This window comes from Felis catus, chromosome X (genome assembly GCF_018350175.1).
Source record: "Felis catus isolate Fca126 chromosome X, F.catus_Fca126_mat1.0, whole genome shotgun sequence".
NCBI lineage: Eukaryota > Metazoa > Chordata > Mammalia > Carnivora > Felidae > Felis > Felis catus.
In genome coordinates this window covers 24,259,510-24,275,592 of record NC_058386.1, presented here as the reverse complement: position 1 = coordinate 24,275,592, position 16,083 = coordinate 24,259,510, and the positions used below count along the sequence as shown (strand labels likewise).

The 16,083-nt window shown below is 39.0% G+C and overlaps 1 protein-coding gene across 1 annotated transcript in view; it reads right to left on the bottom strand.

Annotated features, from left to right (window-relative positions):
• IL1RAPL1 (interleukin 1 receptor accessory protein like 1) overlaps positions 1-14,360 on the bottom strand; it is a 1,343,469-nt gene extending 1,329,109 nt beyond the window's left edge. Inside the window, exon 1 of the mRNA XM_045050816.1 lies at positions 12,935-14,360. The gene's annotated coding sequence lies outside the window, so the exon portion shown is untranslated. The remainder of the gene's footprint in view (positions 1-12,934) is intronic.
• Between the last annotated feature and the right edge of the window lie 1,723 nt (positions 14,361-16,083).

Sequence of the window (16,083 nt, the reverse complement as noted above, 5' to 3'; positions counted from 1 at the left end):
GTATTAAATCATTTCCACTTACCTTTTAAGATTCTCAAAAAGTAAATTTGTGCATATACAAATATATACTTTGGGTGCTGTAATTCTTCCTTTGAGTGGTAGTAACTTACTTATAATGGCTAGGTATATTTAAACTCTCCAACTTAACTAATGATTCCAGGGAAGTTAAACTGAACCTTCAATTTTCTTAATATCTTTCAGATCCAAAAATCTGGACTGAAGCCACATGATCAGGTTTTATCATATGTATTCTTTTTATACTTTTGTAATCGCAGTCATAGTAACATTAAAACAAATAATATGACTAATAAGATAGGACTAGCGTGAATTCCAAAACTAATATAGGATAAGTTCATATCTACTAGGATTTGAATATTTAGTTCCAGGAAATGGGGTGAGGCCAAGGAAGGTGCTTAGAGCAATAAACCACAACTTCTCTGATTATGATCTTAAGAAATTAAAGCTAATTTTCATATTGGGAACAGGAAATAGTATTTCCTTTCTTTTACTTACAAATACAGATGAAACTTAAATAACTTCTGATGCACAGTCTGTTTCAATAGGCATCACTCATCTCCCATACCACCCACATAGCTCTTGAGTAGGAAATTTAAAATCACATGACTTACCTACTTTAAGAAATGTGGTACTTTGTGTGGCAAAGATAAAATCAATTGACTCAACTCTATGAGGATAAAAGAAAAGCGTACTGTGCGCAAATAGCATGATGCAAACAATAAAAATAGAACAACTTATGAGCCTGGAACCTTAAAGTTATACTGAATTAAAAAATAGTCAATATATAGAGATGCTGAGATCCTCTTAATAAGCTTAATAATATGTACTTGAAAGATAAAACATATACACCCATAAACACAACGGGAGTCAGTCTTGTAATGGAAAAGGAGTATCATCTTCACTGAATTCTTGGTCTTTGAAAAATATCATAAACTTTTTTAATTACCAAAGACATGCCAGGACCAAAGAAGAAATCGATCCAGTGTTTTAGAGCAGACTTAGTGGTGGGGTGAGAACTATTTGTTTCTTTTAAGACAGATTTTTTAAAAATACTTCATAGTTTACACATTTAATTACTTTGGCAATGAGTGAATTGCTCATTCCAGACTGGTGCTTGCATTTAGCATGGAGAAGGTACATAATCTGGAAGTATTTGTTGAACTGAATTGAGTTGATCATCTAGTCAAATGTCAAGTCAAGTGAGGAGAAAAATAGTCGAGATGGTTTTCATTAGAGTGAACACCAGGTAATGGATAATTATTTGGTTGTAGTAGAGAGATTTTATATGTCTGCAAGGAGGTGTACCAAGTTCATTCCTATTCAAATGTTCTGTGATTTAATGAATGGCTGTCCATTTAGACACAGCCACTACTTTAAAAAATTGCTGGCGCAATGGTCTCAGTGTATTCAACTTGACTGAATATCTTCACAGGAAATAAAAAACAGAAAGTGCTTCTATCACCTCACTAGGACTGAAGAAAGCACTTTAAAATTTAAACTAATAGCACATCCCTCAAATTTAGGACAGAAATTAATATTTTCATGTAAAATAAAAGTGAATAGTGTTATATGAGTCTCCTCCTTTCAGTAAATATTGAGCTCTAGGATATATTATTTCTATAGTTTCAAATTCATTAATATTCTAAACTAGTCCCCCCAACTAGTGCAAATCACAGATTGGCTAATGCTAATGAAACACTGCTTTCATTATGTTTATTCTATACCAGTAAATCTACATTCAACTCATTCCACTACCACTCAGTTCATTGTGTCTTGCCTTCTGCCAGCTTTCACTATCCATCTACAGCCTTGTCTCATATAACCCAAACAATTGTCTTATTATCTTTAGAGTTCAGAGAACTTGGCCCCACACTACTCTGCTCCATTTCCTTGTCCCTTCCATGACCTCCCACCAACTCCTCCCCTTAACCTTGGAATCAAGCACATAAACCACTAAAGAAAAATAGGTCCTATGTAAACACACCAGACCTGGATTTTCAACTCCTTCCTTTCTCCCTATGTAAAACAGACAGGAGATGCTCACTAAATATTGATGATCTGGTAACTTATAACAGGAGAAATTGTAATATGGATTCAACTACACAGGAGTAATTGTAATATGGATTCAACTACATGCCTCAGAAAACTAGTTTGTAAAATTTAACTACATAGAGCAAAGCCTTGTACTCAATAATATTTAGTATCTTTACCCCTTTTAACAAATATTTAAGATTTCACAGTATTTCCTAGGTAACATTCTATGGCATTACTACAGCATGCCCCAAGAGGCAAAGGAATAAAATGTTCTTGCCAGAGCTTCCAAATGGCTTTCATTCCTCTCTTCATGGCCTATGTACCCATCCTGCAGCAGACACCTCACAGCTGAGTCCTTCACTTGGCTTTGCCCAGAGCTGCAGGAAACTGTCTTGTTCACAGTTATGCCATGTCCCATGGGGCAGCCCACAGCCAGTGACTGCTGGATGGGGGAAGAGAAAGCACTGACCCTTGACTCACTTTTGGACAACTGTGGAAGACCCATAGGATATGCTGAGGCTTCCGTTGCAACCACACTGCAATTACTCTCTTCCTCTGCCTCAGAAGCAACGAAATCTTCTGTTTCTAGGGAACCCAACTGAACATAGATGTCTTCCCCACTAGACCATAAACTTTTGTCAGCAAGAACTGTCTTTAACATCTTCAGCCCATGTTAGGCACAATCCTTACAATAGACAGGATCCTCAAAGAGTTCTCTCATTCATTCACATGAAGCAGTTATTCAATTAAAATGCATATTGGAAGGAGTGATTTTGCTAACTGAATAAGATCAAAGAACGGTGATTACCAAGAGCCCGCATAAGCCACAAGGGCCCCTCAATAATCATCTGAGAGAATGGCCACACCCACATCTCAGCATAGGAGGGTCTTAGCTTGTGCCATTATGGTGGGCAAGGTATTCAAATTTGAAAAGTTGACGCCGAGTTGGTAGGGTACTTTGGAGAATGAGAAATCATTCAGTATCCATAATATATATGGGGGGAGGGAATACTGACAAGAGATTTGAGAGGGCTTGGGTGAAACCTTCCCAAGGCACACCCTGGTGCTCCCACTGACCTCAACAGTCTTTAAAAGTGCAAATTCCACAACGGAATCAATATCCTTAGGGTAAGGGAGTGAGGTTTAATAACTAGACTGTGCTACTTGTTCTTTTAGGTGAATCCTGATAACCACACACATAATTTTTAGCTTGTGCCTACATAAATTGTATCGCTATTCATTTTGTCTTCAATGTTTGGCCATTTCCCAATGTACTAGAAATTCCAATATAGAAAGATCAGAAAAAGTATGGAAAAAACAATCCTTATGGGTTTGTTTCATTCCACTTAGAAGTGTAGACAAAGTATTTGGTAAGACAAAGAACATAACTCAACTAAAATGAGGGTTTTTTACGTCCTTCTAGAGTTCCAAAGTGTTATAATTATTGGGGGTTGACAAAATAGTTCATACTTGTTAGGAATAAATCCTATTTTCTTATTACTGAATGTATATTATGCTCTAAAGCAATACTCTTTTTCCGCATGATCTTAATATAAAACCATTTTGGAATTTATATTTTTACTTTGCCATTACATTATATAAAGCACTTTCCTTTTTCTTTTTCTCCCCAGCTGCCTTCTCCAACTTCCCCTTCTTCCCAAATGAATTGCCAAACATTCTCACTGAAGAGTTGCATATAAACCACAGCATTTTTGCTAGGGTGGGTGGCAACTTTTTAACTAAGCAAAGAGAGTTTGAATGGATACATTCCATTATAGAATGTTGCCTTCTGCTTAAAAGAAAAGTTAATTTTAAATTTTGGCTCTGTATTTATCTAGCACTGGTAACAGTGGTTTAGTCTAAGAAAGGAGCAAAGAGAAAAGAAAACAGAGCCTATGATGGCTGTTGGAGAACAGAGAAGTTCAATGGGTACAAAGTTATAAGAGATGGAACTTGGAAGTCCATGGGAAATTCACACAACTTGGAATCAAAGATACCCTGGAGATACAGACTCTTAATTTATTCCTCTTTCCCTAAAGCATAAAGCTGAGTAGGTCATAAAAAGGTTCTGTTTTCCTTATTCTCATGAAACCCCATTCCATTTGTTTCTGGCTGCCAGACCTGGAGACTTGGGCCTCCAGCCTTATCTTCTTACATTGTGCATCGTGTACCCCATGATATTACTATATCTCTCTTCTTGGTTCTCCTCTGTCTGGAATGTTTTTCTTTGTGCTACCAATGTGAGCTCCTTCAAAGTCTAGCTAAACCTCATTTCCTTTAACAAACTTCTCCTAATCTCTCCAAGTGCATGTGTTCTGACCCTTTCCCAAGCCTGTACCATACTTGATAGCTCTCTCAGAAGTAGACTATCTTGAATTACAACTATATATGATTTCATTTATTACCCTGACCCCTGACTAACCATCTTTGGGCAAAATATATGCCATTGCTCCTGTCTGTATCCCTTGAACATCTTCTTATAGCTGAAGGCACTCAAATATTTATGCTGGGAGTAGAAGGAAGGGGAAAGAGAAGGAAGGAGAAGGAAGAGGAAGGAAGGAAGGAAGGAAGGAAGGAAGGAAGGAAGGAAGGAAGGAAGGAAGGGAGGAAGGGAGGAAGGGAGGAAAGAAGTGTTGCCCATTTCTTCTCCCTCTGTCCATTTGTAGATTACAAACTACTAATACTAATCCTATATCCTTTATTGCTCAATTTTCCTTTTTTTTTTCTTTCTTCAATCAGCATTTTTTGTCTCACTTTACCCTGCATCACAGCGTTGGGAGAACTTTGACCTAAAACTGATCTGTTGTCACTAAATGTTTAACCATTTGTTCATGCCACAATGATGTACTGGTGACCTACTACAAGCCATGCACAATGCTGGGACTTGGAAATACTAAAGAGACAGGCAGTGGCCCCCTGGAGCGAAGCTAAACTGTTCACTCATTGCAGTGAGCACCCCCACTGACATGAACGGCTTGCTGTGTGACTGTGTTATTAGGGGCCTGGAGGAGAACCCCGACAAGGGAAAGCAGCAGAGTCCAAACCCCCTAGAGACCCCTCGAATGCATTTACTCTACACACTGTGGTGCTAGGAACCTCTTGAGTACCATTCAGGAGTTCAGTCATGGTGAGAACAATTAGGGGCTTTAACAGGGGTATTCAAAAAGCAAGCACTGAGAACCACCAGATTCATTTGTTACCTTCAAATTTTCTCCCTTGGCCACATGAAGCTTTGTTTACACAAAATACCTGATACCATTTTAAGTCTCTCGGTTTTCCACTTTTACTGCCATTTTTAGCTCCTCTGACTGTGTTCCTTCCGAAATAAAGTTGGCAAGAGGCTGGGAACATTGTGGTACCCAAAGCTGGTGTCATTTCTTCAAACAGGTATGTTAAGCAGCTGCCTCCTCAGCAAGACAAGAGGGCACTGCAAGATCCAACCAAAATAAAAGTATGTCCTCCACAGCCTCCTCTCACCTTTTCATATATAGTGCGGTCTACTGAAGGCTTTTTTTTTTTTTTCTGGGTCAGAAAAAAAAAAAGGTATATTTTTTCCCAAATGTCACTATCATAACACAAAGGGGTGAAGCCTATTATTCCCAACATTTGCCTTTTAGCATATTAACAGTGGTTCATATGTCAATCACCTTAACAAAAATCATACATACGTATGGTTGTATTTCCTTCACTTAGTAGCTGTGTGGTGGTACATTGCCATCATTACACCCAAATTGGTTCACTGTTATTGGCTATGTAAGCAGAGTGACTTTGTTGATGAAGAAATGAAATATGGAATTCCATCTCTTCAAAGAGGGATAAAATGTGGCTAAAAGATATTTTGATAAGACCTCTAGGTGGATGACTTTGGAAGGAATAAGGTAGCACTCAACACTGCTGGGATGTGTGTGAAAGTCCAGAAGAAGGAGGGGCTCCCAAGAAGAGTGATTTTTGGAGGTAGGGACATATAAAGCTAATGGAAAAGAGGACAGTGTGGAAAGGCAAGGAGTTCCCACCAGTGACCTATTTTCCCAACTTTCCCTGTATTGTATCTCCAGAAAGCACATGAGGTCAAAAATGTACAGTGTACATAAAGGATAAATAAAATCCACAGATTCCAAGTGGGGGTGCCAAGTGAGTGATCACAAGTTAATTAAGTGACATAGAGGCCAAAGGATTAGATGCATTCAAATCTGCTTCAACAAGAACAATGACTTTCCTTATGCTTCACACTACTAAAAAAATATCTCATGCCAGGACATAAATACTCAACTGAGGGCTTGTATAGTATCAGGAAAGTGGAATCATGCTTCCTGGGAGAGCTAACGAATTGTGAAATCTTAGAAATATACTTTCATTCTTCTGGTTCAAAATTTCCTCACTGGCTAAAATGACAAAGTGGGGCATTCCTATACTTTTACACGTCATAGAATTTCACTAGATTTGTATGAGGCTATCATAATCGGCTCTGGCTACATTTATAATAATTGGTTTCCATTTGACTGCAATAAAAACAATGCTTATTTTATATTTTACAGTGCAACTATTGCATAATATCAGACACTTAATGTTATAATAGTTCAATTCTAAAACTTGAAAGTGAATTTACCTGTGTTGGAACTTTAAACGTATATTCTTAGGAAATTTGATACTCCAACTCTATGCATCCAAAAATGTAATTCCTTTGATATGCATCTCAGCAGGCTGTGTACCTGCCTTTTATTTTGTGTGTAAGATAATACGATGCATGTGCGAGTATTGTGGGTGTAGACATATATACCTTTTATTTACCAGGCCTGCAGGAGTTACTCCAAGGGGTCTAGAATGTAGAATATACACCAAACTTTTTTTGTAGATAAAGAGTGCATTTCAAAGATATGAGTAGACTTGGTTGTGACTACCCATAGTCAAATTAATTTTTAAAAGCATGATCATATTTATAATCATTTATGATTATTGTTATGTATTTGTTCAATCAACTGATACTAAAAGTACAACTATGATCAAGTGGCCCTCTAATTTTTTTTTTTTAATTAGAAAGGGGAGCTTTACACCAGAAAATGATGAAGATCACTATATTAATTCACGGTTGTATTACATGAAAATGTTCATAGGGCAAGAACCTACCAATTAATTCATTTTGATCAGGCCATGACAAAGTAAACCACTATGAATAATTTTATGATTATTCATACAGTGATTTATTTATAATTATAATTCACATAAAATGTAAGCTACATAATTAACAAACATACTGAAAGAGTGATACTCTATAATTATATGATCACAATTCACAGTCCATTTCATTTTTTTGCTTAGTCCAAACTCCACACACTATTTGCTGACTTAGGAAATATTACAAAATACTATCTAATTTCACTCTAAAATATATTCTTAGATACGTAGCTCTTGTGTGGACAGAATAGCTCATTTAGTGTCATTTATTGTATTTTATATGTATAAACATAGTAACTATAACACACTCTTTGAATAGCTTGCCATGAAAAAAATTACTCTCAATGTTTTAATATGAAAACAGGAAAGAGCAGACTTTCAGAAGAAAAATATTAAAGTGCTTTGCTTTCTCCCTCTGCTTTATCCACAGCTCACTGCCTGGCAATTTCAGATCCTGTGATAGGCAAGCAATACCAGGTCGGCCAGTCATCCCTTCGCTAAAGCTAAAAAAGCCTTAGGACTCTTAGAGTTTTGATACCTGCACATTTTTTTCTGCACAGGGGAACCAAAACAGCGTGTCAATTAAGGATTTTTCATTGTAAGCCAATGGTCAGGGTGAGCAGTGAGGGTATGTCCACTGAGCCATGTGTTTGGCCTGTAATGGAATGCTGTCTGCAGTGTAAGATACTCCAGGGTGGCATTCTCTGGGTGAAAATTAAAAGCATATTTGTAAGGTGATTAGCAGAATTTGTCAAATAAACAAGCCTGTCTACATTCCTATAATATTCCTTTGTAAATCTGCCAGAGCAAATCTAAAGCATTTCCATTAGACAAAAAGGAATATCCATTTTAAAAATATAGGAAACCAAGAAAATGCTGGCTATTTATAGGCATCAATGAAGTCAGATAAACATGCATGATCAAATTCATCTGAAACAAAGAAATATCAGGGATACTTAACATGAAAAGCAAGACATTGGGAAGTTACAAAGAGAAGGTTGCTCTATAGCAGGAAAGTTCTTTAAGTCTGTGTACATTTACTTTTATTTACGGGGTTAATTTTCCATTTTCCAATTTTACCTGAACCAAAATACAAACACTTGCTTTTTCACCTGGTTATCCAGTCACTTAAAAACGTACATGGAAGGTCATATCACTAAGTATGCCTTTCTTATATATGTAAATATATTAACGTCAAGATACAAGCACACTAAAGAAATGTAGTGTTAGTGGTGACACGTGAGGGACTGCCTCCCCCTAAAGAACGTTAGTAATTATTGCAATGAGCAAATTCCCAAACAGAACTATTATCTTTATATTATTCTTATGGCCTCTATTACACTTAGTATTCAAATGCATTATGCTTTCCTTAAGAAAGTGACAAAAGAGAGTACCCTTTTGGTCAAATGACCCGATTTAAGTGGTAGCATCCGGTTTGTTTCCCAACGTTTGTTTGTGTAGTCTTGGTACCAAACACAGGAAAGTCTAAATACTTGGGAGCATTAAAAACAAAACAAAACAAAACAAAACACCAAGTAATCAGCTTAAAACACTCTCACACACAAAACTCTCAGTTACCACACTTTGAATCTTATTCACAAGCAACTGTTTTTTTTGTTTTGTTTTGTTCCCATATGAGCACTGCCGAAAAAACTGAGTACTGAGGGAAAGTTAGGAACCAAAGCCTTTAATTTGTCTGTTACTTACTGACTGAACAATACTACCTGACAGCTAACTGTAATTAGGACGAGGAAAAGCCTATAAAAATTTACACTAAGACCTTGACAAAAAAAGACACTGTTAAATTCGTACAACTTTGGAGAACCCTTAATAATAACAATTCCCTATGTTTCTAAGGCATACCATCATGGTGAGCCCTGAGACACACATCTTGTTTCTTTAGTGCAATGTGTTAAGTATCCTATTTTAAATGATTCTTGATTTTAAAGGATTATCTTGAACACTGAGAGGTGAAATGCAGGGTCAGAAGTCACAAGGCTAGCGCATGACGTGCATCTCCGACCCTCTGACTCAGCCCCAAATTCCACAACACCTGTCTGTATCAGAAAGCTGGGCTCCTTCCTCTTTAATATTCCTTATACAAGTAATGGAAATAGGATTGGAATTTAACAATAAAAATGCCGACACGGCCTTATTTATAGCTGCCCAAACGGTGCTATTATAATTACGCTTTATAGGTTGAGCATTACCAAAAAACTTGCTACTTTTACGTCTTATTAATCAACACTTGGGCGCTTTGGGTGCCACACATTTTAGAGGAGTCTGCTTTATAAAAACATAAGATTTGTCAAACAGCAAAGATCATATCTGTTGTAAGGCAAAGTATACCCCAAACGTGTCAGTTTATAACAGGCTAAAAGAATCTGAAATATATATAAATTTTAAAGTAACCCCACAAGTTCAGTTGTTCTTAAAAATGTTTCACGCATAAGTCATGTTAACAATAACATGATTTGCTCACATACATTGCAAACATAATAAACATCTCTTTTGAATTGTTTTCCAGTTTTGAGAATATTGTGATTGCTTATCAGCTATATCTCCTGACTTTGCTGAAGCAACTAGTCAGGAAACAAAATCAGTACTTTCCATATTTATAAATGGCATCTCTTCTCCTGTTTTCCTCAATATTTGCTAATCTAACTACATAACTGGAGCTGAGAAAAGGGCAATGAAATAGTGAAACAGATAATGTATTTTAAATTATTCACTGCCTTCATGTTTAAGTGTTTTCCTATTAAGCAAAGCTTTTTATTATTGATTTGTAGGATACTGAAGAAAAACGCTATAACCTGCCTTGGTTACATAATCCTCTTTCGAAACAAATTAACAGGTTACAAAGTGCCATTAAAATGATTGAAACTATCTTTCCTAATGTGAATATACGCAGTCTTCAAGTAAAAGGACAGCATTTACATGCGTACGTCTGTTTCATGGTAAGTGTCTTTTTCAGAGACTTCTATTTCTTTCTAGTATTATTTCCATCCCCCACCAAGCTTATAAAACCTCCAGAATATGCCGTTTGGTAACATATGTGTGGCTTATGTCAGAAAACAACTGAGGAAGTCATTTATAAAATATTAAAATAAGGACTACAGGAAATATCATTGCAAACGATATTTCTGTACATAGTTGGAGACTAACAGCCTGGAAGCAGCTGTAGTGTTACCCTGACCCCTGAAGGAAGGAATCAGGAGTTAACTTCACATTCAATTTTCTACACAATATGAACACCAAACCTCCAAATCCACTGGCACAATACATCAATGTTTGGGCATGTCCTGCAGAAATAAGAAAGTCGTCTCAAAAAAATCGCAGCTCAAAATTTCATTCCACCATTCTACCATTCTGATTTGGGGGAAGGAGATCTTTTCAAAGTTACTTAGTGGATGTCTAGATCCTGCACCTGACTCCGTAGGAAAAACAGGAAGAATCATCTTATCTCCACAACAGAAAAGTCATTTAGCCTCCTTTGTAAAATAAACATAAAGGGAAATAGAAAATAGCACAACTAGATGGAAAGGTGATTTAATTCAACAGGGTTAGGATTTCAGCAGAGTTGAATTTTGAGGGAATTTTTAATCTATTGAGGGAAAAAGAGATCCTCAAACATTAGAAGGCCAAAAGGAGCTGATGTGTATCTTCTTTCTTAAAAAAAAAAAAATTCACAGCTCCAAATAAAACATCAGGGTAAATGACATTTTATTCTGCAGTATTCCCTCCGCTGTATGGTGAGCACAGTACCTTTATCTCATCTCATGGTAAAAGTCACAGGCAGCTGCAACATGTCCTTTAAGCCATTCAATAAGTAAAACTTGAAAATGGGTTGTTCTTTATTTCTGAGATTTGTATTAATAATGAATTCATTACCAGTCATTTTTTTAATTTAACTAGATACCATTACCTTGGAAGGTTTTTACTTCTCTTTTCCCGGAGGGTTAAAATGGCCCAGAAAGAGGTTGTCAAGGCAAAGGTAAAGGTACAAAAACCCTCTTTTCTGACACACTGTGGAAGCAATCGCTTTCATGAGGGAAACACCAGGCTGAAATCTGCATTAAGCTCTAACAGGAAAAATGCGAGATGACCCCAAATAGTCACTCTGTTCAGAGTCTTCATTTCAACCGATTTAACTTTCTACTCAGTTGGAGTCATGTATGTCAATCATAGGGTGCAGAACTATGACCTTGGCTGGGATCATCAGCCCCAATTACTCAATGGGGCACTTGTGAAACATTGCGGACTCATTTGGACTCTCCACGGGTGTGGCTAAAATTGCTCTGGTCCAGCCCTAAAGCTTACATAGATCTGCTGTCCCTCAGAAACTCACTATGAGAAAACTCATGCTAAATATGCCACAGAGATCAGGGTTTACAGGACCCTTGGAGCTAATCTCTGTCTGCCCTCCTCCTCCTCTGTTAGCTGTTACAAGCCTTCAAAAGTTAACAGGGTGATGGAGCCTGCCTCTATACAATCATTTCATCTCACTATCGTTGACTGAAGCTCGCTGATGTAATGAAGTTACATAATCACCGATTATGCACGACTTCCATCCATCTTCCTACATATCCACATAGCTTCTCCCCTCCCCTTAAGATCAATCTACCAGGTGAGATTTATAACACATGTAAATGCTTCATTCTCTCATCATAGGTTCTGAATATGGGACTTTAGCATTGCAGTACAGTGCACTGAACCACGTCATCAGTATTGATTTTTTTTTATCCCATTTCCCAGGGAGAATATGCTTAAACATCCTTCGTGCTCTAGTCTCTAACTTTTTACTGAAAGGGTAAAATAGACGTAGCAGATAGGACACATCCTCAACTTAAGGTTAAGGGAAGTATGCAATTGCCTGTATTTCCAAAGCCGGCTGCATTGCAATAAAAGGATGGTCTCTGCTTCCAGACCTTCAACTCCCCTGCACGTGGGTCGCAGCTTCAGCTATTTAGGGTATTAGGAAAATAATTATATTATTGGTGTATTGAACTTGAGAAAGAAAGCATTTGGTGACATTTAAAATAATATTGCACTATTCTCTATTTTGCTCATCATTTCCAGCTTTTTGTTTTGTTTTCTTTTCTTTTCTTTCCGAACGATAATCCGGTAGATAAAAAAGTAGCCCAGGGTACTTAATAATCTCCAATAATCACAACCTAGAGAATAATTAACAACGATTATCACCTTAAAGTTTAAGAACTTGACAAGTGGGATGTCCCTGGTCCCATTGCGGCTGTGAAATGCAGCAGAATGCTGCACTGAGTTGAAAACATATTTCTTTTAATGAATAAAGAGTAGCTCGTTTCATTTTAAATAGGGCTTTTCAGTAAGTGTTCCTCTCACTGCTGCTACCCCTTCCAGAACACAGGAGCCACAAATATTGCATCCAAACAATAGAGTGTCTACCCAGAATTAATTCAAGACACTCTTCCATATCAAAATAATTGGAGGGGGGAGTGATGCTTTGATTTATTTTCAATTACACTCAGAATACAGACCTACATACACACACACACACACACGCACACACACACACCAACACACCCAACTGCAGTTATTCCATTCAGTGCCAATAACGGCCACATCACAGCCATCAATGCGATGCAGCAATCATCCAAGTCACCCATTTCCATTACAAACGCCCAAGTTTGCTCACGCCACTGATGGGTTTGCATATATAAAATGACCTTACCCACAACAGTCTTCCAAATTATTCTCCTCTGGATATCAGTCGGTAAGGTAATTGCTGGTCATCACAATGCGTATTCAGAAAAATCCACGTTTTACTCCTGTGTTCTTTTTCTTGCTTTTGCTAGCAATTAATATTGTGAACAAGATACCCATTCACAAATGCCAAGTTCACCATAAAAGCAGATAATTCCATACAGCTCTTCCCTACAAGACTGCCTCCAGTTAGTTCTCAAAGTGCCCGATTGTTTGGTGAAGATACAATCCAGGTGCAGAGCAGGGGGGAAAAAGACGACTAGGAGAAAAAAGAAGAGGCAGATAGAAAAGGAGACACTGAGAAAGGAGAGACCAGGAAAAGAGGGAAGAAATTTAATTAAAAAAAAAAAAAAAAAAGGAGAACGGGGAAAAAAGGCCGGTAAGTGAGGAAGTCTGAGAGCTCTATGACAAGAATCGGAGTCTTGCTTGCAAATCTTCTGTATGCATGTAGCCCTTCAGATCCTCTTGGTCTCCAAGTAAAATTTCCAGATCCGGGATGCAGCCATAAGAAAGAATCCTATGTATATTTCACAAGTATCCCGCAATAACAGATCCGACGGGGTTTTCCTTGTACAGTACTGCTGTGTGAAAGCACACAACCCCTGCTGTTTGGGAAGGTGTCTCCTGGGTCCTAGCTCTCTTCAGCAGCCCCCAAAAATGATTTTTCAGAAAAGAGTGGGGGAAAAAAAGCAGCTTTGCGTTTGCCTTGAATGATGCTAATCCTGACCGAAAACGACAAGCAAACCACGAATAGCACGAAATCTTGATTAATAGCCACAATCCACTCAAAATATCCCAGGAAAGAAGGAGCGAAAACAAGAAAGAGAAACTGCAATGCATAAATGATTCCAGTGTTTCTACAAGATCGGTTCATTTGATTGAATGCATTCTCCGGTTTGCTGCAAGTCATAAAGAGGATAGTGTTACTGCCACCCAATGGATATTTTAGTACTAGCCAATCCACAGAACGCCACCGCTTTGCGAGTTTTAGTTTTCAGAAGACTGAGGAGGAAGGAGGGTAGCCTGGGAATCTTTTGGAAAAGACCCTGAGACGCCTCAAATAACGGGAATCTGTCTTTCCAGGCAAAAGCGGACGGCGAACGTGGACGCTGACCCATTCTTGCGTTAGCCACCTTAGAATTACGGTTCCATTTCTCTATGAGCAGAAAGGTACATAGAGCGATGCCTAAACTGACACGCTCACAGTAACCTCCTTTTCATCTCCTCTCTTTAAAGCAGATTTGTTATTGCGCGCGATCTCTCTCTCCTCCTGCCCCCCTCCACCCCCACAGAGCAATTCTCGGTACCACTTTAAGCCACATTTCAAAAGGAAGCGGAGTGCGGAAAGGGAGGGGGCTGCTCCAAACCTCAGGTGGCAAGGTGATAATTGTTTCTAAAGCGCAGTTTTGCAAAGTGCTTCAGCCTGTATTGATATGTAAACTGTGAGTCCTCCTGGCAGTAACCCTCCTGGCCGCTGCTCCTTCAGTTTTGGGCGGGGGGGGGGGGGGGGGAGAGGGGCGGGGAGCACTATCTTCCCCAGGTGACAGGGGCTGAGGAGAAGAGTGCTGGTGGACGGCTCTCTGGGAGTGTGGGGGTGGGGGCGGGGCACAGAAAGGAGGAGATTGAAGAGTCTCCTCCTCCCCTCTACCGCGTAACGGAGTTCGCTGCAGGATTGTGAGATGGAGTCCTAATGGGAAAAGAGGGACCAAGTAGGTACCGGCCAATTAAATTGGGGAATTTGCTCAGTTTAAGATCCTTGCCCTTTACAATACCTTGGGATAGTATAATACCCACCTGGGATTCTGTCCTAGTCAAACTTGAACATAGGCATGATCACCTGGGTGTCTTGTTAAAACGCAGATTCTTATTCAGTGAAGTCTAGAGTGAGGCCCGAGAGTCTGCATGTCTGAGGAAGTGGCCCATAAGCCATCATAATGCTGCAGGTCTCCGGACCACACTTGCTTGGAGAAGAAAGCCTCTAGGGCAGTTTCAATGCTTACAAGGCAACCACAGTGTTCGTTTCTGAGAGTGGGGCGGGCAGGGCAGCGAAAGGACTGACGAACACTTTTACGGTCGCCACCCCTCCCTCTCCCCACTCATCGACCTTTCCCATACACCACCTGTAGCCTCCATTCTAGAGAACCTTAACCCACTCCACAGCGCTTCCCACACGCTTTTGTAATGTAAACTTTAAGAGGATAAAGCAAACACAGAAGAATAAATAGGTAAAGCAGCCTGGGCCCTGGGGAACTGTGTCTTCATTTAATTTGGAGAGAAAAACACAAATGAAGATGAAGGAAACTGCATGACAAATATGTCACCGCATATTCGGTGACATGAGAGCAAAACGAATGCGAGCCAAACTCGGGTCACAGGTGAGGTTGATGGGGACTGACAGACTGCAAAGGGCCGTCTGTCTGTATTTGTAAGGAAGGAGCATTATATTGAACTTCTCAATGCAAGGTGAGCACAGATCTGGTTCCAGTGTGTGTGCAAGTCTTACGTGGTTTTCCTGCTGGTAACTCACCCAGGTTACCCCCCTGTGTGCCACTTCTCTCTTCTTCCTGCCCCTTCCCCGCCTGCTCCAGTCCAGAGCTAAGTGAGGACCAGCAGTGAGGGGGAAATACATTCTTCTCTTCTCATAACCAGTGATCTATATTTTCAACACCTACCACAGTCCTTTAGCTGACCCATTTAAATAAAGAACTAGACCTCAAGCGGACTGGGAGGGGCACAATTAACAAATTTAATTGCTTCTAGCAAAGTTTAGAAGTAAAAGTCCTGGACTGTAGGCTCAAATCCTAGATTTGAGTCTAATTTCTACTCCTAACTAGCCATAATTACCCGAGAGAATCACTTTGATTTCTCTTGGCCTCAGTTTCCATGTCTGTAAAATGACACATTTCCAAGGTCCACTCCAGATCCATGGGGTACAAAACTCAAGTCTCTTAATTGCAAGGCTTCTGCCAGTTTGTTACTCTACACAGATGAACATTTGACCATTTAAATGTTATTGCAACAGATGATTTCAAACACTTTCTCTTCAGACGCAGGAAGGGAAGTATTTGTTTGAATCCGAGGTGAAGCATTGTCTATTCCTGGATCTCACAGAGCCGA